The 22295-nt window shown below is 43.0% G+C and overlaps 1 protein-coding gene and 1 long non-coding RNA gene across 14 annotated transcripts in view; one reads left to right on the top strand and one right to left on the bottom strand.

The window, feature by feature from the left end:
* The window catches only part of Mbnl2 (muscleblind like splicing regulator 2), a 150420-nt gene that overhangs the window by 112282 nt on the left and 15843 nt on the right, over positions 1-22295 (bottom strand). The window contains exon 1 of one of the 13 annotated variants that reach the window (XM_078016231.1): positions 2583-2723. The exons of 11 other annotated variants lie outside the window; for them this stretch is intronic. The gene's annotated coding sequence lies outside the window, so the exon portion shown is untranslated. Of the gene's footprint in view, positions 1-2582; positions 2724-22295 lie in introns of those variants that run through there. One more of the 13 variants, XM_078016232.1, reaches the window with a different exon arrangement.
* LOC144365195 (uncharacterized) lies at positions 966-21053 on the top strand. The gene is made up of 2 exons (XR_013423487.1): positions 966-1972; positions 19526-21053. It is a non-coding gene; the product is annotated as an uncharacterized LOC144365195 (long non-coding RNA).

The following is a 22295-nucleotide window of genomic DNA, read 5'->3' as shown; positions in this document are numbered from 1 at the left end:
ACTGCTTCTCAGCTGAACTCTAACACACACTCTCCCCTGCCCCTGCATCAGCCTAGTGGTTATTTCATCTGCCTGTATGCCTAAAAATGTCAATACTCCCTTTTTTGACAAAAATTTTATAGCATAACTTTAATTATCACCAAATAAGAGCAATGAACAGTACAGCCCATGAACTTACATTGAAAAAAAAAATCAATGTATAGACAGCGGTAAATAATTAAGATATCAAAGGAAAACCATTTTCTAAGATAAATAATATATAGTTGAAGTTTTCAATGCTTACCCAAATATATCAGAAAACAGTATGAAGTAGTCAGAAGCTGGTGCCTATAAGGATGTGGCACTTTTGACAGGCACACCTACAGTCACACAGGTGTGGCTAGCATCGTGGCTTTTGAAAATGCCCAACGATTAATTCCTCATGACGTTCCTAACTAGTTCAATAGCCTTGCTTCAGTTTACACATTGCTGCACTCTTAAAAAAATTCAACTTTATTAAGACTATTCAGAAATTATAAAAATTGGTGTAAATATGCAGAGCATATATGCAAAAATATGCAAATGTGGCCTGATCCCCATTGAGAATAGGGATGTCGGGTTTCAGGCTGCCTTAGCAGACTCTGGTGTAAAACATCAGTCTAACGGATCCTGAAGACACTGAGTGGCACTGGAAGAGTATGGACGGGATCCCCCACTGGAGGAAGTTCCCCCTGAGAGCAGAGAGAAAGAGAGAGCGTGCGCAAGAGACAGCATGTCTGTATGTCTACATATAAATCTAGGAGGGAAAAGAGGAAGACCTGGACAGGGTCAAGTTCATTTAGTCATTTAGAGGTGACGGAAAGAAGAAGGAACCAAACCACAGGAAAAGAACAAGGAAACCTGGAAGAGCATCTGGATGGTGCCAAAGGGCCAGTTTCAAGAGGCGGGAGTAGCCAAGAAAGCCCCCTGTTGGGAGGACGTGCCCCTTAGTGGCCATGAGCTGCGTGAGGAGGAAGTCCTCATCCGGCGGGGGGAAGTGATCTTCGTGGTGGTTTCCGTGGTGCGCTGCCGGGGGGGTGAGGCAGGGGCAGCTGGGGGTGAGTCTGGGTGCTTCTGCCTGGCTGTGAGGGCAGGCAGGCCCTGACCGCCCCTCCAGGACCTCGACTTGCTCATGGAGGCGCAGGGATGCCTCATTCCTCGCCCTGCCCAGGACCCTTTCTTCTTAATGGAGGGAGGAAGGACTAGACCCCCAGCTCCAACGGAGGCCGGAAGATAACCTGCTCATTGCCACAGCCTGCCCTGAAGTGACACAGCAGGACATGAAGCCTGGGCAGCTCCTGCCTCAAGCCCCTGCCACCTCAATCAAGGACACTTTCTACCTGCCCCGGCACGCAGACAGGGCCGCAGCCCTGCAGAGAGTCTGCAGCTTAGGACCTCAGGAACAGGACCCCAGGGGGAAACAAAGGCCCAGAACATCAAGGGCCCAGAAGACTCAGCTTCCTCAGAAGCTCAGGAATTTGTTCTGAATGGATGGTGACGGCTTTGTGGCTTTCTTCATCTACACTTGGCTAGCCGAGAGCAGGAGCAGAGCCAAGGAGATGCCCATTTCAAAGGTCAAGGTCTTGGACACGGGACAATTAAAAAAAAAAAAAAAGGCCAGAGGTCTGGGGAGGGCCCGTGGGAGGGACTGCCGCTGAGGAGGTGGCGGAGGGCTGTTCTGGGTCTGCTGTCCTGTGGCTCCCCGGCTCTCTGACCATGTGTGCGCATGGACAGCACTGGACAAAGTCAGGAGTGGGTCCCCACCAAGAGGGGTTCACAGTCGGGCTGTTCACAGTCGGAATTCTCTGCACAGGGCTGAAGAGCCAGGGCTTCCCTTCTGTGGAGATGGGGACTGCACAGAAGGTACAGGAGGAAGTCCACACAGGTATCAGGAGAGGAAGAGACAGAAGGAAGAGCCCACTGACGGATCACCCTGGGGTCAGCATCTTTAATGGTGAGATAAGACTGGGGGGAGCTTAGAACAAACATTTGCTGAGAGCTCTTGGAGATAATGTTCTTAAGGTGAAAGGTAATAAAGATGAGAGCCAGCACAGTGGCCTGGGGCCGGTGGCCTGGGGCCCGGTGGCCTGTTGACTGGGGAAGGAGGAGGTTAGCACACAGTGGGGAGCAGGGCTGCGGGTGGCCGGAAGGCAGGCCGTTTGCCTCAAACCCACCTTAACCCCTCCTTTGTCCAGTTCTATGCTATTAAACCCACGCTCCTGCAGTGCTGTAGCTTCCGTGAGTGGCCACTCCAAACCTGCCCCCTTCCTTTGATGCCCTCCCTTCGTCCAGGGCCCTACCTTCCTGATAGGAACCTGGCTGCTTCGTACCCCCACATGGCCACCTTCATCCCTCCCCTGGGTTAGGCCAGCGGCCTCCCAGCCAGCCTCCCATTCCTCTCCCCCCGCAGGCACATCTGGACAAATTATCCCGAGGGAGCCTTGGACATGTAATCAGATCAGCTCAGCTCCCTGCCCAGGGACCTCACTGGGTGTGAAAGTCAGGAGCCTTCCTGTGGCCTACACTACGCTGACCTCCGCTGACCTCCGCGGTTGGCCTCTTACCTTCTCTGGCCACTTCTTTCCTTGCTTACTCCCCTTTAGCCACCCTGGACTTCAGCTGGTCCTTGGGCAGCCAGGCATGTCCGTCCTACCTTGGAGGTTTAACCTTACTGTTCTCTCCACTGGGAAAACTCCTTTCCCAGACAGTCACATGGCTTGGATGTCGGCCTATAGGGAGGCCTTTCCTGATGTGATATGGCATCAGTCCCACCTCCCCACCCTGCCTCATCCTGCTTTCCTTTCCTCCCAACTTCATATCGTTACCCGACACTCATCATGACTTGTCTATCTGTTCACTTTCTCCCCCAACCAGAATGTAATGAGTGTGAGTACAGAGTCTGTCGCTATCCCTGTCATCCAGAGTAACACATAACTTTGGGACTTAGTAGCCACTCAACAAATACTTGCTGAAGGAGTGAGTGGATGAATGGACAAATAAATGTGTGAGTATGGTGCAAGGTCAGGGTTGGCGCCTGTCCTTACGGTTCGCTTTGCTCTGTCTTCCTGATGTGCCTGGAGATATTTCTCCGCCGTTGTTGTTCTCCTATTGTTTCAAGCTCTCTGGGCCTCCTGCTTCTTAGCTCTAAAAAGGAAGGGGTTCAGCAATTTCGAAAGCCACTTCTGTCCCTAAAGTTCTGTGATTGTAACTGTGATTGGCAAGGCTGATTTAAGGAGAAATATATTTTTAGGAACTCTTCTGGAAATCTTATCAGCTCGGCTGGGTTTGGCCTAGATTCGTTAGCAGCCTTTTGAGCTGTGGGATGGTGAGGGAGCGTCGGTACCAGGGGAGGGGGACATTTGTGGAGGCCATTTTGTTCCTGCTCCAGAGCACGCACACACAGAGGGGCAGATCAAAAGTGGGTCCAGGAAGGGAGGGGTGGCCGGGTTTGTGCCTGGGGCACTCCTACCTTGAAAAGCACCCTGGAAGGGCCGGGGATGAAGGGGCTGGGTGTGGGGTGCTTCAGCCCCAGGTGCACAAACGCCACAGGTCCGGGTGCCGCGGAGGCTGAATTGTCCTTACCCACATTTTCTCTCCCGCTGGCCCAGCATACAGAATGCTGCTGCTGTGCCAAGACCCTGCCTAGTCACCACGGTGTAGGGCTGGGGGCCGCTGTGGTCCCACCGTAGAAGGAGGGTCTCCCACTTTCTGAATGGAGCAGCTAAGGCTCCCAAGGCTGTCAGCAGAAACAGCTGCCCAGGGCCCGAGCGGCTATGAAGATGCTCCTGAGTAAGGCCATCCCTCGGCCCTGGGTCCTCCACAAGTAGACACCCACTCTGGGCCACTTGGTCCCCCACTGCACAGAACCTCAGGGCGTTAACAGGTCTCTGCGGAGGGCCAGAGAAAACAGGCCTCCCTCTGGCCCGGTCCCCTGAGGTCTGGCCAGGGGTCTCTCCAGGTTTGTGATCAGTGACTGAGGACTGAGATGCTCTGCTGGAAGAACCTTCCTGCTCTTGGCCTGGTCCCACAGCCAGCCCCACCCCCACTCCCCTGTGGAACAGAGCCACCCCAGCCCAGAGGTGCTGGGGACGTGGGGCTTGAAGGTGCTGCGGCTTCAGGAGACCTGGGACCCAGAAAGCCTCTGGCAGAAGACTCCCTGCCCGCAGCCCAGCATCTGCCGTGGCAGAAAAGCCAAGCCCAGGCTGTAGGGCCCGGGAGAGGCCCGTTTATTCGAACAAGAGTTTGTTTTGTTGTGGTTTCACTCACCTTCGAAGTAAAAATAAATAAATAAATGAATAAACCGATTTCCTGCCTTACCTTCCCATTGCCACGGACCAGGAGTGACTCAAGCCACAAGCACGCAGTGGCCTACAGAGATGGGTCTTAGTCAACGCTGCTCTTATCTTTCAGGAAATTGAGCTATAACTGCTAGATATTGAAATCAACAACAAATATTTATGTGTTGAAAGCCCGAACTCCAAGCAATAAAATAACCGTGGCAACAAAGTACGGATTCTATAACTTGTGAGCCCAGGGACGCCCGGGCGTGGCCAGGCAACCCAGTGCCACCACGGGAGGCGGCAGCAGGGCAGCCAGTCCTCCCTGCACAAGAGCCCTGTGCTCCTGGAACAGCTCCTTCTGTCGCCTCTCCGCCCAGACCAGGCCCTCCTCAGAGGCTGATCACCGCCCCCTCTGCCTCCCTGCTGCCACCACTTGTCATTATTTCTAAGCAACGTCACCCTGTGCTGTGTCACCATGGTAACAAGGGGCCACCACTTTAAGGAGTGCAACAGAGAAACAGGGAGAAAGGAAAATCCCAGCGACAGGCTATTCTGCTGGTGGCGAGCAGACTCTGGGATGGCGAGCACGTTTCTTCCCATTTTATGGACCGGGAAACTGAGGGATGGGGCAATGCTCCCTAAATCCTGCCAAGGGAGGAGCACGATGTCAAAGCTGATGCCCATACCCCACGAAGGAGGCAAGCTCCTTATTTACACAAGTTTCCATTTCCATGGGCCAGTGCTTTGGATTATGGAGACGGCCAAGAAACCTTTAGACATCCATTTTAGCGTGCTCAGCACAACTATCATTACTAGCTATTTTGCAGGTTTTTTTTTTTTTTTTTTAAACACACAGTTCTTATTTAAATGTAAGGAGTTTTGCTTCTCAGGTCACCGGCCTGTGGACTTCACTCAGTTCTGTAATTCCGGTCTACCCAATGCATTTCTTTCAAAAACATATTCGTTTCCCTTTAAGTTTTTTTTTTTTCAAGAGGCATACTGCTGAGCTGGAAAATTAATAACCTGGTATAACCTGCGATACCACCCTCAAGACAAACTCTCAAGTTACTTGTTCATTATTTCCAAAACGATTTTATCATCCAAGTTCCCACCTGCATACTTCAATTGCTCTTCTAAGGCTGCTAGTTCTTCAAACTGGTCTGACCTCTTTCTCTGAGAGAACCAATGGCTTGAATAAAACCAACCTGACAGGATAAAATGCGGGGTGGGGGGTGAACAGGTACAGTCTGAAAAATACCCTTTTCTGGCATGCAGATTATCACGTGGCTATTGACTTTGGAACTTTGCATATTCCAATGGCTGAAGTGTATTTTTTGTCATTAACTCTATGTATGAAAAAGCAAATTGATCATGCAATGATACATTTTTGTAATTAAGCGCTATTTTGCTAATACAGCTCTCTTTTTCACTAAAGATGAAATGTGAAATAATTGTTATGATTAGAGTAAAAACTCTACATATGGACATAAATGACTTTTTTGGTCATTTTGCGGGGTGGGTACTAGGAATTAAACTCAGAGGCCCTTGACCACTGAGACACATCCCCAGCCCTATTTTGTATTTTTATTTAGAGACAGTGACTCACTGTGTTGCTTAGCACCTAACTTTTGTTGAGGCTGGCTTTGAAATCATGATCCTCCTGCCTCAGCCTCTGGGATTTCAGGCGTGTGCTACCGCGCCTAGCACAACATTTTACTCATTAAAATATGTCTTCTTGGTGGTAATCTAAATGCCTTACTTATTAGGATTTAACAAAAGTGTGTCTCTAAAGGTGAAATGGCTGCTTACTTAAATCTATAGTGCTACGAGTCAAGAGATGCCACTTAGACAGCCTTGAACTCTTAAGCAAGCCATTGAACTTGAAACTTCAGCTGCCTAGTCTCGACTAGGTTGCTGTTGAGACTCTAGCCGTATCCTGCAGATGGAGAAAAATTGGAAGACTTCCAGCAGAGCTGGGGTTTCTATCATCCTCCTTTCTGGGTTCCCTGCCGAGCTGTGCTAGGAAGATTGGAACACTGATAGTGGAAATTTTGGTTAAGACCGTTTTAATAATCTCTGCCACATTTGGCAGGGATAGACGTTCCTGTCTGCCTCACTTTTTCCAGTAAGAATGACTCATCAGTTGCAAATATTTATCAAGTCTAATTCCAAGCTCTTCACCATGCCAGTGGCTTTAACCAAATCCAGCCAAGAGGCATGCCAAAGCTTCACTCCGCTTCAAATAATGGTCCCATTTAAAAAATAAATAAATAAGGATAAACCTCCATGTCCCCCAGCTGGCCGTTATAAGGACTCTGTGTGACCAGTCTTAAGCTGAGGCTTAGGCTTCCTCTGTAGCTTCCTTCAGAAAGGGAAGCAGATTGCCATCAAAGGTGTGGGAATGAGCATGCTGTGGGTGCATTAGAGGTGCTTCATAGACCATTAGCTCGGCTGACCTCTCTCTCCATCCAAGCACAGTTAGCTCATCAGGCCCTCAGCAGTTTCTAGAATGAAAGGACAAATGTGGTCAAGTGTTAAGATGTCAGGGCCACCAGGCTGCCCTTTGGGAGGAGCTGGACACAGGGAGAGCGGATAGACAGAGCTGTGCTGGTTCCTGCACAGGCCCGAGCTGGCGGGGTGTGCTGGGAAGAGTCACTGTTCCTCTCCAGGCCTCACCCCCCACACTTAGAAGATGACCCTGGACCAAGCAGCGGTTGTCAGGTTGAGGCGTGAGTGGCCACACAGCCCTAGAAAACCCCAGCGCCGTTTCTGGAAGCATCAATTCTACTTAAAAAGCTGATGGTGGTCAAAGAGAAAGCCCAATACTAGAGTGGTAGATAATTTAAATTTATTTTATTTTTTATAGTAGAGTAAACAAATATAATGGAGTAGAAAGGAAGATGTAGAAGACTTCTGGTGGTTAAATAAGGAGACTTCTGGTAATTCTTCTAACCCTGAAGAGTCCTCCTCCTCTCGGAAATACAGAACAATGGGGAACCAAGGCCCCCCACCTTGGACATGCGAGGAATTCTGCTTCTGGCCTGGTGGAGGGAGGCGTGAGGGTGAAGCCCAGGCCCAGGAGCCCTGGCTTTGTTAACCTGCAGCAGACGCACAGGGTTCATTAAGACTAATGATCTCGTCTGAATCACTAACCCTCCTCGGAGAAGAAAATAATGCTCTGCAGAGCTAATCATCTGAAATGACCACAGAGTACACTTTGGATGTCGTGCCACGTTTGAGACTGGAAAATCCAATGTACTGATTTATTTACTGGAAAATATATAAATGGGCTGTTTATGTCACTGGAAAGCAGTGTTCATGCTACTGAAAATGTGTTTTTCCTCACATTGCTTCAGGAAATCCATCAACTGTTAAGTATTTATTTCCTTAAACATTGACACTCTGAGCGAGGATAAGACAGTCCAAAATGCAAATTGAGAATTGTAGTGGGTCTTAGATCCCTAAAACCATAAGAATCAAATATAAAGGCAGGAGCGGGAGAGCCAGGTTTCAGGTCCAAGGAAGTCAAAAGGCAAGTTCTAATCATATGTTTAGATTTTAAAAAGTTTCTTTGATTTTTCAGCAAATACTTTTGAGAGATGATTTTACAGAAAAAGGATGTTAATGACAATGAGTTTCGTTTTAACTGAAAACTTTACAACCAGAATTTCCATGACTCGGTTTCATACTATTGCTGAATAGTTCCTTTTCAATCACGGTGTAACTAAGTCTTGCATCACGCATCAAAAATTCAACTCAAGGGGCAGGAATGATGGTGGAATGAGTTAGACATCATTACCCTAAGAACATGTACACGAATGGTGTGAAACTACTTTGTGTACAGTCAGTGAATTGAAAAATTGTGCTCCATATGTGTTTAATATGAAATGAATTGCTTTCTTCCCTCATGTATAACAAATTAGAATAAATAAATAATTTAATAAAAAATTCAATTCAATCATCATTTACAGAATTTTTGGTGAAAATTATTAGTTTGTTTTATAAGGAGAAATCGGAAATTTTAACAAATTTGAAAATAAGATAGTGTTATTTTAATCCAAATGTCTACATGCTTCTTACTTGGCACCATCTAATAGTTAAAGTTTTATGTGTTGGGGGAAAAAAATTACTGTAAATTCCTAAGGAAAATCTCACACATTTTCTAGAATATAAACTTCCAAAAAATCCTATATTACCACTTCTAGGACAAGTATTCATAAGTATGGTGTTATTGTCTCAAGGGAGAAATTTTGCCACTATTTTGTAAAGAAAGAATTTGCTAAAGTTTTTTTTTTTTTTTTTAATGAATCAGGAAACTACTAAGCCTGAAACATGCTAATCTCTCTGCATTGACCCATACAGCTCTAAACTTGCCTAAAGGAGAAACCTTGACAAGAATAAAAGAAACTGGAGGGGACTTTGGTAATGAAGGAGCAGGACTCAGTCTGCGTTAGTCTCTTCAAAGGTATCTCTATCGCAAAGGATCAAGTTTTAATGCATAAGGATAGCATTTGAATATAACAAGAATTTAATAAGTACATACATTTTCACTAGACAGCATTTATGCAAGCCATGAACATTTATGGATGAAATTATATGAAGAGAACTGTGTGTCCCTAATAAGGTTAGGCTGAGGCTTTAGGGTTGGGACTATATTTGTTAAAGTCTTTGTTTTAAGCATAGGGCTGAGTATATATTTGCTAAATATGTAAATGATGAATGGATAGTTGGATGGATGGGTGGTTGAAACAAATAAAAACAAAGGTTTTGATTTTATTCCAAATTTATATGTCCAAGTCAAATTTTCTTTAAGCATGAAATTTATATGCAACCAGTCTTACCTGTACTACACTGAAGTTTTTTTTTAATAACATAAAACTATTACTTATGAAAAGTATAAGTGTCTCAGATTTCAGTTAGTGACATGAAAAATCTGCTGCTGGTCCCTATTATTACTTTAAAATTCTCTTGGGGAAACTTGCATTCACGACAGGATATAAAATATGGAGAAACCTTTATCACAACCATTATTTTTGAGAATGTTCTGAAGATAAAGCTATTCAAAATTTTCAAAAAGTCAAGAAACAGGGCAGCTGATAACATTAATATGTAATAGGAATACAGACCATAACTACTGGAAAAGAGGATAAATGTTATCATTCTCTTCAGATGATATGATTATACATCCTGAAAATTCAAAAGAATTAAATTTAATCTTCACAAGGAAAAAGTAAGCTCTGTTAAGTTGCTAGAAATGAGATAAGTGAATAGAGTTAAGTAGAACCAGTAGTTTTCTAGTAATAATCAGGTGGGATACAAAAGAGAAAAAGAGCTCATTCACAAAATAAAACAGCTATGAATAATGCTAACTTAAAATGTATTGGACAAGCATAAATATTAATAACTTTACTTAGAGGTATAAAGTAATATTTGAATAAAATTGAGTTGTACGTGGAGACTGGAATCCTTCTTTTCCTCTCTGGTGCTGGGGATGGAACCCACGGCCTCAGGCATGCTGGACAGGCCTCTACCACTGACCTATACTCACGGCTCCCCATTCTGGTCATTTAAAAAATTAGTGCTTATTCAATTAATTTGTAGATTGAAAATGGGTTGTAATAAAAATCTCAGAGAGAGTTTTTTATTGTTCGGGAGGTTGATATAAGTAGAGGGAAGAAACTGAAAAATGTTTTTGACCTTTCTCTGAAAGAAGGAACAGATGAGAAGAGGGCACATGTTTTCTGGGAAAGAACCACAATATGTGAGGTGGGTCTTATGCATCTGGAAGCATGTGCTGTTGGTCTGAAACAATTAAAACCACAGTCTGTTACCGCTGAAGGAATAGACAGATAAGTCAGTGGGATGAACTAAAAATTTCTTGAAAGAGATCTCCGTATGCATAGGGACTTACTTAGATCGTATAATAACAAAACCTCCATGTGGAGAAAGATGCTTTCTTCAGTAAGTATGATGTGGAAAGCTGGATAAAATAGAGACTAGATGAATATATAAACTCAATTTGTGCTATTGCAGTTGATTCACCAACTGATTAAAAAGACAACTCACAAAAGGACAAAAAAAATATCTTTCACTGATAATAGTAACACGTGTCCTTTAAAAAATAAGAAATAAAATGCAAAGAAGAATGACATAAAGGTCCATCTTCAAAGTCTCTAATATATTTCAAAAGTTTCTGACTTTCTGATAGAATGTCAATTTGAGCGCAAGGAGCCATCGAACTTTTCTCACAAAATCCCCAGTGGAAAGAAAACTTCAAGCCATTATAGGAACAAGGAAATGTATCAGACACAAGTGTGAATATGCTTCTGGTTAAAGAAAACCTCTATACTTTGCCCAGCAGCTGTATCAAATAAAAAACCATCAACCCGAGGGTACTTCTCCCCTGTGCAGAGGAGACAGCCGTAGCCAGGAGGCTTGGCTGAGCTGCACGCTGGGCATCAGGCTAAGCAAAGGAAGTGTTAGGTAGACAGAGGTGAGTCCTGTAAGGACAGGCAAGGACGGGACATCCGTCTGATGGACGTCACGGCCAGCATTTCCTCCACGCCACCCTGACGCTACTGAACAAAGCCCAATCCACAACAAGGAGTCTTCTAAGCAAGGCATCACTGAGAAACTGGAAGAAAACAACAGAGTGGGTTGAGAGGGCATAAGAGAGAGTCAGAAGTGAGCGCGGTTGGTGGACATAAGAAAGGAAGGGAGGAAACCCGCATTTCCATAGCAGAATTAAAACCTGAGTTTGATTCAGTAAGGGGCACCGTCAGTGTTCAAAGTGGAATCGACGAGGTGGGGACTACGCCTGGGACATCCTGGTGGACGCACTAGAGAGAAGTATGGAAAAGAGGTTAAAATGATCTGAGAACTACGACTGACAGACAGGGGGGTCAGAAAACAAAGGTCCAAACTGAGAACTGTTAAGGCTCCTGGGGAGAAAAACAAACAAACAACAAATGAAGAAATGAAATGGAAGCAATAATCAAAAGATGAGTTATAGAGATCGTGAGAAATTCAAAAAGAACAGAGAAAGAAGATCCAAAGAAGTTTCCAGAACTTGGGTGAAGCCACTGAGAAGTGCTGCAAAGCGGAGCCCTCCTAGCAATCCCAAGAGCAAGGAGGATCTCCAAGATGAGTGAGCCCTCCCCCCAAAGCAGTTAACCACACTCAGTCTGGTAGGTTTCCAGCATCTCTTTTGCAGCCCAAAGGAGGAAAAGCCGACAGAAAGGAAAAAAAAAAAAGAGTCTGTGAAATTTTGAGGGAGAAACTTAATATTCCACATAATCTACTCAGTTATATTACATTTCCTACATGAAAATGAAAAATATTTCAGATCTGTAAGGGATTTAAAAAAAAAAAAACCCTCAATTCCCAAGAATATCATTTTGAGGGACTTATCCTAAAAAGGGGTACAGAGTTAGAAATGGGATTAAATATTTATGTGTCAAGATGCTAATCACAGCAGAATTCAAAAAAATAAACAATTAGAACCAATGTGAAACAAGAAATGCTGAAATAAATTATGTATCATCATATTGTCAGATCTTTAAGACTATTTTTTCTGGCTGGGGTTGTGGCTCAGCGGTAGATAGAGTGCTTGCCTAGAAAGTGCGGGGCCCTGGGTTCGATCCTCAGCACCACATAAAAATAAGTAAATAAATGTATTTTAAAATTTTTTCTAGCAATGTTGAATGTCAGGTCTACGTGCTTATCATCTGACATTAGGTAGTATGTTTTTTTCTTAAGATAGTGAAGATTTTTATCATCATAAACTAAAACAAAAAGAGTTTAAGACAAAAATTCTAAAAATGTCCCCTGGGCTTTTGTGTTTAGGAACATGTCATTTCCTCCTTTAAAACTGAACAATAGGTCAAATGTTAGTACAATCAAGGGACATGGTTCATAAATGTGTATGCACTTTCCAGAAGGAACATCCTCCAATGGGAGAAAGTACAGAAACAGGCAATCACGTTATTTTACAAAGTCTGGATATTCTTCTGTTGCTGGGGCTTGTGCTCACTGGAACATTACAGTAGGCCTATTGTATCTCATGAACTGTTGTCCAAGTTGTGAATCAGAAAGGACGCGTTATTGAAAAATAACTTCCTAGGTAAGATCCAGCTTAGTATTTAAACAACTTGATCACAAGTTGAACTATTCCAACTCACAGTAAGTGGGTTGTGGTGACAGAGGGCTGGCCAACTTCTAAGAAAGGAGATTAAATGAAAGAATGGATAGGGAGACAATGGCTTGCAAACTGTAGCTTTCTAATAATAGTAAAATTTGCATGACACTTTTCATAGCCTTGGCATAAAAATGTTAAATTATAACAGCTTATTATTGCTTCTAATAATAAAACATAACCTCTGTAAAATTAACCAGTAAGGCACCCTAAGTGACAGTTTGCATGTTACATTAAGGCTTTTTGCTCCACATTCTCTCCACCTCCTTTGATTTCATAGGATTTTAGAAGAAAAGGAGGATTGTAAGAAAACACTTCTCTTAATTTTATTATTATTATTTTATTTTATTTGTGTGTGTGCGCGCGCACGTGTGTGGTTCTAGGGATTGAACCCAGGGCCTTGTGCATCCCAGGCAAGTGCTCTATCACTGAGTGAGGACCCCAGCCTGATCTGATTATTCCCAACAGCAATACTGAGCATAGAATTTCTTTGCATGTTCTGAACAGAGATACTGGGCCGAAGCTTGGTCCCTTGGAGGATGCTTAATACGTATTTTTGGAATGGTTGGCTAAGGTTTGGGGTGAAATAAGAGTCTGTGATATCGGGGGCCTATAATCACTGTCTCAGGCTTTAACCAGCTCAGCTATTCATAACCACGCACCAAGAGCCTCAACCATGACTATGAAATATTATGAAAAGTAAATTGTTATGCAAAGAGTAAATAATTACATGTTAAACCCAGCAGTAATAAATAGGGGAAGGAATATTTGCCAAGAAACATAGTTGCTAGTGTAGCATAAAAACACTAAACCAGAAAGAGGCCCTCTGATGGTAAATTAGTTTAAGGTTAAAACAGATGATAAAGGATTTACCCAATATGCTTTGATTCGGGCTAAATGTTTTGTGGATTTAAGTAAACCTATTTGGGGTGGTAAAATTCACAGAGTTCTTAATTAGGCTGCAGATTCCAATATGAACTGCTTATGAAGCTGAACCAAAATGTGAGTTAAAATATAGTGTAAGTGACATTGTTAATTAATGCACCATTCTGCTCTTTTTGACTGCTTAATGAATAAACAGAAGAAAACATCCAGAGTTCTAAGCAGTTTTAATACCAGCAACACTGGCGCCTTCATAACCGTGACATTTCACCCTGGAACACGGGTGCTGATGCTCTGGGCTGCATCGTTAGCTTCCATCAACAGAGAGGGGAAAGGTATGGGAGAGAGAGGAAAGGTATGGGAGAGACAGAGCCATCTCTGAGAGCAGAGGAAGAGCCGTAGGAATGCCAGAGTTCAAAGTTAGCAGTCTCTGTCCGAGGTCTCAGAGCACCGCTCTGGTGTCCTGCTTTTAAATGGATCAAAGAACCACTTGGAATTTTTAAAATCATGGTAGCATCCCATTTTAGAGGAAAACAAAACCAAACCAAAGAAACAAAACCTTCGTCTGTTTCCTACAGGCTTTTATATTATACATACAGCTAGGATTAAGATGCTTGTTCCTCTAAGCACCTTGGGAAGAAAGAAATAAAGCACATTGCCTTTTAAATGAATCATCTTTCTAAAGAAACATGCTAGGCAATCTTAGAGCTCTTTTCATATCTTAATTAAAAATTTTAATATAATTATTATTACTAATATTATCAGCTGGTATTTACGTAGAATTTCATACAGTGAATAAAGGGCTGCTAGCATGCAGTATCTCCTTAAATTTCAGAGGTAGACAATAGGTACTCAACAGATTGGTTTTGAGACCCTCCGTCGGCACAGTAAGAAAGAATTCCAATTACTACTTTGATCATTTAGGCCACTCAACACTTTCTTCCCAACATTACCAGGATTGGGTCTCATTGTGACCCCATAACTGATTTAGATTCACGGTTGCCCCTGTGCTATTTACAGAACAGCAATAAGTATATTAAGAAAATCTGCTGGCTTTGTGGCCAAGCTGACTGTAACCAGCTCATAAAGCCGATATCTGTGTCCTTCGGCAGGAAGGAAAGAGCCCGTCTGGGGAGCCTGTCCCAGAGTGTGGCTCACTACAATAGATCTCTTTTTCTGTACAGGGTCAAAAATTCAGCAAGAGAAATTAATAAAAAGCCTTCTGAGAGAGAGAAAGAGAGAGGAGAAAGCCTCTACCACCAGCCCCCTTCCTCTCTCCCACCCAAAGGCAGAGCCTGAGAATTCTAGAAACAGGAATTTATTCACAGTGGTTAACTAAGAGCAGACTTCCTCTGAGTTAGTTCAATTTACATCCTGTATGAAATGGCAGGACTATTCTGGATTCTTACACACACTGTTGGTTTTATTGAATACTTAGGTCTTTATCTTCCTATAAAATTTTCCCCTTTCTAGGTTTTAGATAATTCTTTAACATAAAGAATAGGCATTCTTTTGGAAATAAGAAGGCAGAGTGGTTTGCAATAAATGTCTGAAGTTCAGTAGGCGTTTGCCCTGTGTGTGTGTGTGTCTGTGTGTCTGTGTGTGTGTGCAAGAGAAACAACAGTAGCTAACATTCCTGGAGGGCTCTTAAAATGCTAAAGTTCTTGAATTCGTATTAGTCAATACAGAAAACATCACTGCCAGAGTCCTGTTTAAAAGTTGGGACAAGGGGCATATGTTTAAATTCTAAACTCTGAAGAGAAATTTCAGCAAATTTTAGAAGCTAATTCTAACTTAAGCTCCACACTGAACTAACCTCATTTTTCTTTTCCATAAAATGGGACAATGTTCCACATCGAGCAGCTGGGAGGATTACAGAGGGAAAAAACGTTTTTTGAAAGTAAATGTCAAAGTACCTAGAACATGATAGAGGTTTCCAAGGCCTCCGCCCATTCCTCCTCCGATGTATTATCTATTATTTTACTTCAAGATAATGATAATAATAATAATAATACTCTGTGGACTTGGTCCTGCATTTCAAATTTATTTTAATGGGTGGAAAGAAGTATTTACTCCCTTTAATTCAAAAACTACAGTAATGATTACATTTGAAATTAAAAGAAAATATTCAAATATTTCCAAAGGCAGATTCCAGTGCGACAACCCCCCTGCCCACAGATAACACATCTGAGAAAGAAAACAGGTAAAATAATTTTCCTCCAACTCAGCATAAACAAAAAGGCATTTTACACAGCCACCTTTAGTAAATTCAGTTTAATATTGTTACTTAGGGACTAAGTGAATTAAGACAGCTAAATGGCTACCATTCTTGTAGAAATTTGAACTGTTGGATTTTGGAGACACCTAGAAACTGAGTTAGAGAAACATAGAAATCATTATTGTTTTGTAGAGGGATGAGGATGATTTGGGAGAATCCTAATTTTGTAATGGTTTGGAAGGGCCTTTGCCAAGGGTAGCAAATGCGTGCCATCTGGTCCTCCCGGATCTTGCTACCACGGCAGGCATCACTAATTGATCCCAGAACCTTTTTTCCCTGTGAGTTTAGACTTGGCACTGGAGAATTTCCCAAAAACGTTTCCAGGCAGGCAGCCACCACTAACGGATCAGAATTCCCTTCTGAGTTGAAACCACCCTCAGATTAGGCCAAAGTTTACCTTTGTGCTCTTTATGAAATGAGAGAGGGTAAGGGGCATGCTTGCTGAATAAATTGGCAGTCTTAACATAATTCTAGTGGTAATATTTACCCTACTTAGGAGTCCAAACTTCTCAGGATTTTCATTACCATTCATTTAGATATAAATACTTCTGATACTACTTATAAATCCTTCTTATCTCTTCATTAATAAGAGCTTCTTAAGGGTCATTATTGGATGAAATACACTTGGCCAGTTCAAATTGCTGTATGTCGTTATAATTAATAAAACTGTACATCTTTATGAATACTCTATAATTCAGGCTCTTCAGTAATTAGATTAAAATGAAGTTTTATTATACTTCAATTTCATTTTCTATAGTAACAGGGAAATGGAAGCCTACCCTAGTGCCGGTTTATCCCTCACCCAGATAAGCTTCTGTTTTTACGGGCAGTGTAAAGATGTACCCAGAACTGATTTCTTCAAAACAAGCCCCGTGAAACAAATGTCTGATTCTTTGGCCAGCATGCACCAGCAGCAAAACAAACAGGCCATTATATGAGTGGCAAAGAATGAGATTACAAAGTCAATGAGGGACAAGGCGCATTATCAGTTGGTCTACATTGTAAAACAAAGGTACAAAAGCCCCGTTAATACATGAAAAAGTCAAAGTTTCATGGTTTTCGGTGAACTTTGAAGGTCTGGAGAATCATCCTGCATATGAGTGGACTTTTCACTACCTGTTTCCGTATTTCTCTAAGCAGGTGACATGTTTTCCTTAGCTTTTCTGATCTTGATCTATTCAGTGGTATTATCGGGCACTGGCCTAGTTTTCCCTCTATGTCCTCCAATTTGTTTCTCTCAAAATTACAGCCTGTGTGTAATCAGGACATCTACAAAAGTCACAATGTTTGAAATGCAAGAAAACACAAATAAGTTGCAGATATTTTACGAGTTTTTTTTTATTATTTAAAATTTTGAATGTTTGATACTATTTGACATAAACTAAATAGAAGAATCACTTTGGAAATTTACAAGAATTTCTATGACCTAATCCTGTAAATTAGCCTTTTAAATATGAGGAATTTTGAAACCACCCTTATTCAATGTCATGTGAGATGAATCGCTTTTTTATTCAGTCATTTTTAGCTGTCGGGGAGGGTAAAAAATCTGTCCACACTGTGGCCCAGAATGAGGGCATGTTTCCATTTTTCTTTGCCTTTTTGATGCTGTGGAAGACAGAAGAGTAGGCAGAGCCCGTGGAATACATGGAGAAGTTCTACTCCACCCTTCTTTCCCTGCTGCTCCTGATGAATGGTCTCAAAGCAAGATCCATGCTGAAGAATAAAAACTGCAGCCACCCAGCCCTTCCCATGCAGAATAAAATAGCCTTGTCTGCGCATCCGCATTATGATATTTACTGGCAAATTGAACTGTCAATTCAAGTGGTTTTCCCTCAAAGAGGAAAGGAGTAAGCCAGAAAGAAAACTGTTCAATGCTCAATTGCCTGTTAGTTTTCGTTTATAGATAACTTGATAAGCCCCAGAAGCTACTAATTAGAAAGAACATGCTAATTAGGAGACTGTGAGATTGTGACACCCTTCTCCCCTTTCTTGCTGGCTGTCATTCAGGGCAACCTCCAAGGCTGAGTTCCAATGTCTCTTCTTGGAAAATCATTCTCAACCCTGTCCCTGGACCTTTGACCCTAGAGAGCCACTACTGCCCCTGCTGACCCTCGTGTCCTCCTATTCCACTCTCCTCACCTCCTTGAGGTTGACCTTGTGGCTGAAGTGTCTGTCAAGGGCTAGATGAGGAGCCAAGTGAGCCCAGGGCCAGGCGGATGCATCTCTGCAGCCCGGACCCAGAACAGCATTTGGTACCTGCTGGCTGCTCACTTCAGGTTTGTTGACTGACTAAATAAATAAGAAACTCATAAGAAACATTGGGACCTAGACTGTTTCACTCTCCAGGGTAAACAGAAAATCCATCCACCTAAACCACAGTGGAACGTGATATGCTCAAGCACGGTCTTTTGATCAGTTTTCCCTCCTGCATCCACTGTCCATGTCCATCACTGGCCACAGCTGCAGACAGTCATTTGGGGGAGGATCTGGGAGGGTTGGACTAAGATGGTGACATTGTGCCATGCCAAAGCTTGGGGGTGAGGAGCAGTCAGCGGGCAAGATGGTGCCTCCTCTGTAGGAGCACTTCTTCTCAGCCTCCTTAGCCTGCTTTCCTGTTTCCTTTCCCAGCACCATATTCAGAGGTTGATGTCAGTGGAAAATGACTCTCCATCATGTATGCCAGTTATAGTAGCATCCCCACAAGATCCAAGCTTAACTGTACTCAAACTGTCAATCAAGCAACATAAAGGAAGAAAAAAAACCAAGTCCTGCTCAATCCAAACTTGTTTAAGACTATTAGATACCCCCAGCTCCTGAAACAAGAGCTCCAGGACCCAGGAATTCTCCATTTCTTACTACATTAACTGGCATGTATACACTCTTCGTCTGTGTCTTAACATCCTTGGGGGCTGGGGATGTCTCTGTGCTTCCCATGTAGCCCAGGACAAGCAGCAGACACCAAGTAGTGCCCTGCAAAAGCCAAAGCTCATGGTCAGAGTGTTGATGCTGATATTGTCTGGCTGAGGGCCTGGGAGTTAAACCCCTCAGAGCCAATCACAGGGCCTCATCGGTTGACCTGACTCCCACCAGGGAACCTAAAAGGCTCTGCAGAGGAGTGGCCAAAAGTGCACAGGGTTAAACTCAGGGGGGCTGCTGGACCCTACAAATGTCTATAAAGAGCGCAAGAGCCAAGTGCCTGCTCTCCACTCTTTCCTAGATCCAAATACCCTAAAGTACAAGGAAAAACATGAACTGCCTTTGGGGTTCCCAAGATGGTTTGTAATCAAGGTTTCTGGAAGCCTAGGAATGTTGGTATGATTGGCTGAAATCCGCCCCACTTCCTAGCAGCTAAGCCTGGGTTGAGGGAGACACCTCTGGGTTGTGGGCACAGGCCCAGCCTTTCCTTGTAGCTTCAGAGGAGGCATCGGAAGTGTCCTGAATCAGGCAATTTCCTTTCGGAGGAGCCCCATGTGTGTACACAATAAAAGCTCATTTCCTTCCATTGGCTTTTGTTTGAGCAGTTTCCTTTGATAAAGGATGTACTCCACTCTCCTCCGCAGTTATCTAAATCCAGGCATCCTTCGAAATTCAATGCAAGGCCTACTCCAACCGGAGTCACGCCCACCGGCCTAACTGGAGCATCCTCTCCCTCCTTCCCTCCCTAGATTAAGCCTGAAGTGCTGACGGCCCAATACCAACAGCGTCAGTCTCAGGCTTCCCCGTTGGCTTTTGCTGTGTGAGCCTTTGTATGTGCCCGCACACGTGTGTCTGCACAGGCACATGTGCGTGGGAAAGCGATATGCATATGTATGGTTTAACTTCTCCATTTGATTGCTGGCTGCCAATCATTTTTATTTTTCTTCCTTTCCACAGCATCAGGGTACTAGACACAAGATTTTAATCAATACTGTCTGAATGGAGGGGCTGAGCCATTGGAAGACGATTCACAAAGGACTGGAAGATTTGCAGATATATTTTGATTGAGATTACAGAGTATCACACATTTCCCTTTTCCCTCCCTCCTCTATTTTTGAGTTTTTTCTATTTTTCTACTTTTCTATTCTTATTTCTCCCTGTGTGCTGATCAAACAGACTCCAGACCGCAGTTCTTTCCTCTTGTTTGTGTGTGACCCAAATCTCATGACCCAGAGCTCCAGCAAACACCTAACTTGTGAAAATATCTCTGCTGCTGATGGTTCTCAGCGGGAGAAAAAGAACAAATGATGGCGAGTCTTCCTCCAGAGGCAATGGGGTCGCCACATCCAGGAAGGAAGGAGGGTCTGGTTCCAGGAAACACCTTGAAGCATCCTTGTTTGTTCTCCTGGCAACAAAGAGGCTGACCTTCCCCGGGACCCCAGGGCCAGAACGGACTGGCAGATGTCATGGGTAGATCTTGGCCTCAGAAGAAATTCATTTGTTCATTTATTTTTTTATTCATTCATTTCTAGAATTTTAAGTTCAGGAGTTTGATCCCAATATGATCCTGTTACCATCTGCTTGAACAACCTAAAAACAGCCTGAATGAGGACAGAACCAACTTTATCCGTGCCAAAACAGCTCACGGCATGGCCTACCGTGGAGCCTGTTCAAGTGCTCCGCTTTCACACATGCACTATAAGAAACTTTCCAAATGTAGCCAACCCTCCTGTTTTTGAAAGCAACTGCATTCCAGTCACCCTAGAAATACTAGGATCCTTTCAGTCTGGGACAACAAGCTCCAGTGTCTCACCATGTCTACCAAATGTAAACATTCCCCAAAGTCTAGCATAAAATTATTTTGTAGGATGTAAAGCTTTCTGCATTTTGCTAAAAGAACAATAAGGTCTTTGTAAGTGATGACAAGCCCTTAAGAATTTGCAGAAATCCTCGTACTGAAGTCCCTGCTTTCTGAAACGCCTTAGAGGATCCATAGCATTAACTGAAGACTGTTCTCCGAAAGTTTCATGTTTGCCCCAGAAAACATACCCTAACTATTATGCATTTGTGTTTGTTCTGTGCAATACAACAAGTTCTTAACCTAGATGACCTCATTGAACCCTGACCATCATCTGGAGAAGTGGGTGTTGTTACTCCTTGTTTTAAAGATGAAAAAAGTGAGGTTCAGGTAGATTTTCAAATTTGCCTCAAGTTGTGCAGTTGTGAATCTAGTCTGTACGAAAGCCAGATCTTAATTATTTACTTATTATATTTTGATTTCTTGCAGAACTGGGAATGGAACCCAGGGCCTTACTCATGCTAAGCAAGTGCATCCCTACTAGGATACATCCCTAGTCTGGAAAGCCACAATTTGAGTACACAGGATTTGAATGTCTGTAAATCTATCTGCCGGGAGGTCTGTAAATAATTTGTGTCTAAATCACTATTATGTTCTTACAATAAACAGTTTAATTCTTGGGCCGCACCCCAGATCTCCCAAGTCAGAATTTTGGGAGCAGGGGCCAAGAAATCTGTCTTTAGTCCAAACTTCCCAGGAGTTTGTGCAGCTAACAAAACCAACTTTTGGAGTAATTGGTAAGAGTTTTTGGAATGGATGTGGAAAACACTTCTTTCTTCTCCCAGGGTGGCAGATGGGTAAAGTGAATGTAGTACAGGCAGAAGGCCTTGTCCCGTTCCTGCAAAGAGTCTTTCTGGCCTTGACCATGGGTGTGCTTCTTTTATTTATTTATTTTCCCAATGCCCCTCAAGGGCAAAGAAATAGGCCAATCTGTTTTGTGAGATGTGCTGTACAGTGTGTGCCACCTAACTTGACCAGAATCCTCTATCCTACAGCAATTAAGCAACTAGAACTTATTTGAACTTAGGACACAGTAGATAACACCTGGTTCATGCACTTAATCCCTAGACCCCCTTAGCTAATTGTTTTCATCAGCTGAGCTTCTCTGAAGTTTAAATGAAAAAAGATCATATATACATATATATATATATATATATATGAGATATATATCTAAAAATATAAAAGAGACTTAAAATATTCCACATGTAGCATCCTCAGTGGTAGATTCTGTTAATTATATTTATATATAATTATATATAAATATATATATATACCTCATTGAAGAGGGGAGGGTTTAGCTGCTTTCTCAACTTCATAGAAATGTGCACACTCCCAAGGGGAAAATGAATTCTGTTTTCATCGGAATGGAAAATTCTGGCTCTATTTGGGTGGATGATGGACCATGGATTTCTGTGAGTATGACTCATGCTAATCATCTATACGAAGGCCTGCCTCAATAATAACACACTGCATCTTTCAATTGTATCCCACAAACATTTACTGAGTATCTACTACTTTCCAGACATTGGCCCAAGTTTAGTCCATGAGGACTGCTGCAATAGGAGACTCTTAAAATATTCCACATGTAGCATCCACAGTGGTAGATTCTATTAATTAAGGGAAGAGAGCTAGGCTTATGAAGGATCTTTTGTTGAAACCCAGTGGAATGAAGCAAAAAGCTAGGGAAAATAATAAGATAACCCAAGTACAACAAATAATATTGTAGCACTTTAGAAAGCAGCGGCAAGGGCTGTATTTATAGTTAAGCCTGTAATGATGCAAAGCTCGTCTTTAATTAGTAATAGGGATGAAGGCAGGCTAAGGCCCCTCCCCACCACGGTTATTCTGAATAGCACAGATTCAAGGCAG

Source organism: Ictidomys tridecemlineatus, chromosome 6 (genome assembly GCF_052094955.1).
Source record: "Ictidomys tridecemlineatus isolate mIctTri1 chromosome 6, mIctTri1.hap1, whole genome shotgun sequence".
Taxonomy (NCBI): domain Eukaryota; kingdom Metazoa; phylum Chordata; class Mammalia; order Rodentia; family Sciuridae; genus Ictidomys; species Ictidomys tridecemlineatus.
This window is presented reverse-complemented; position numbering and strand designations above follow the sequence as displayed.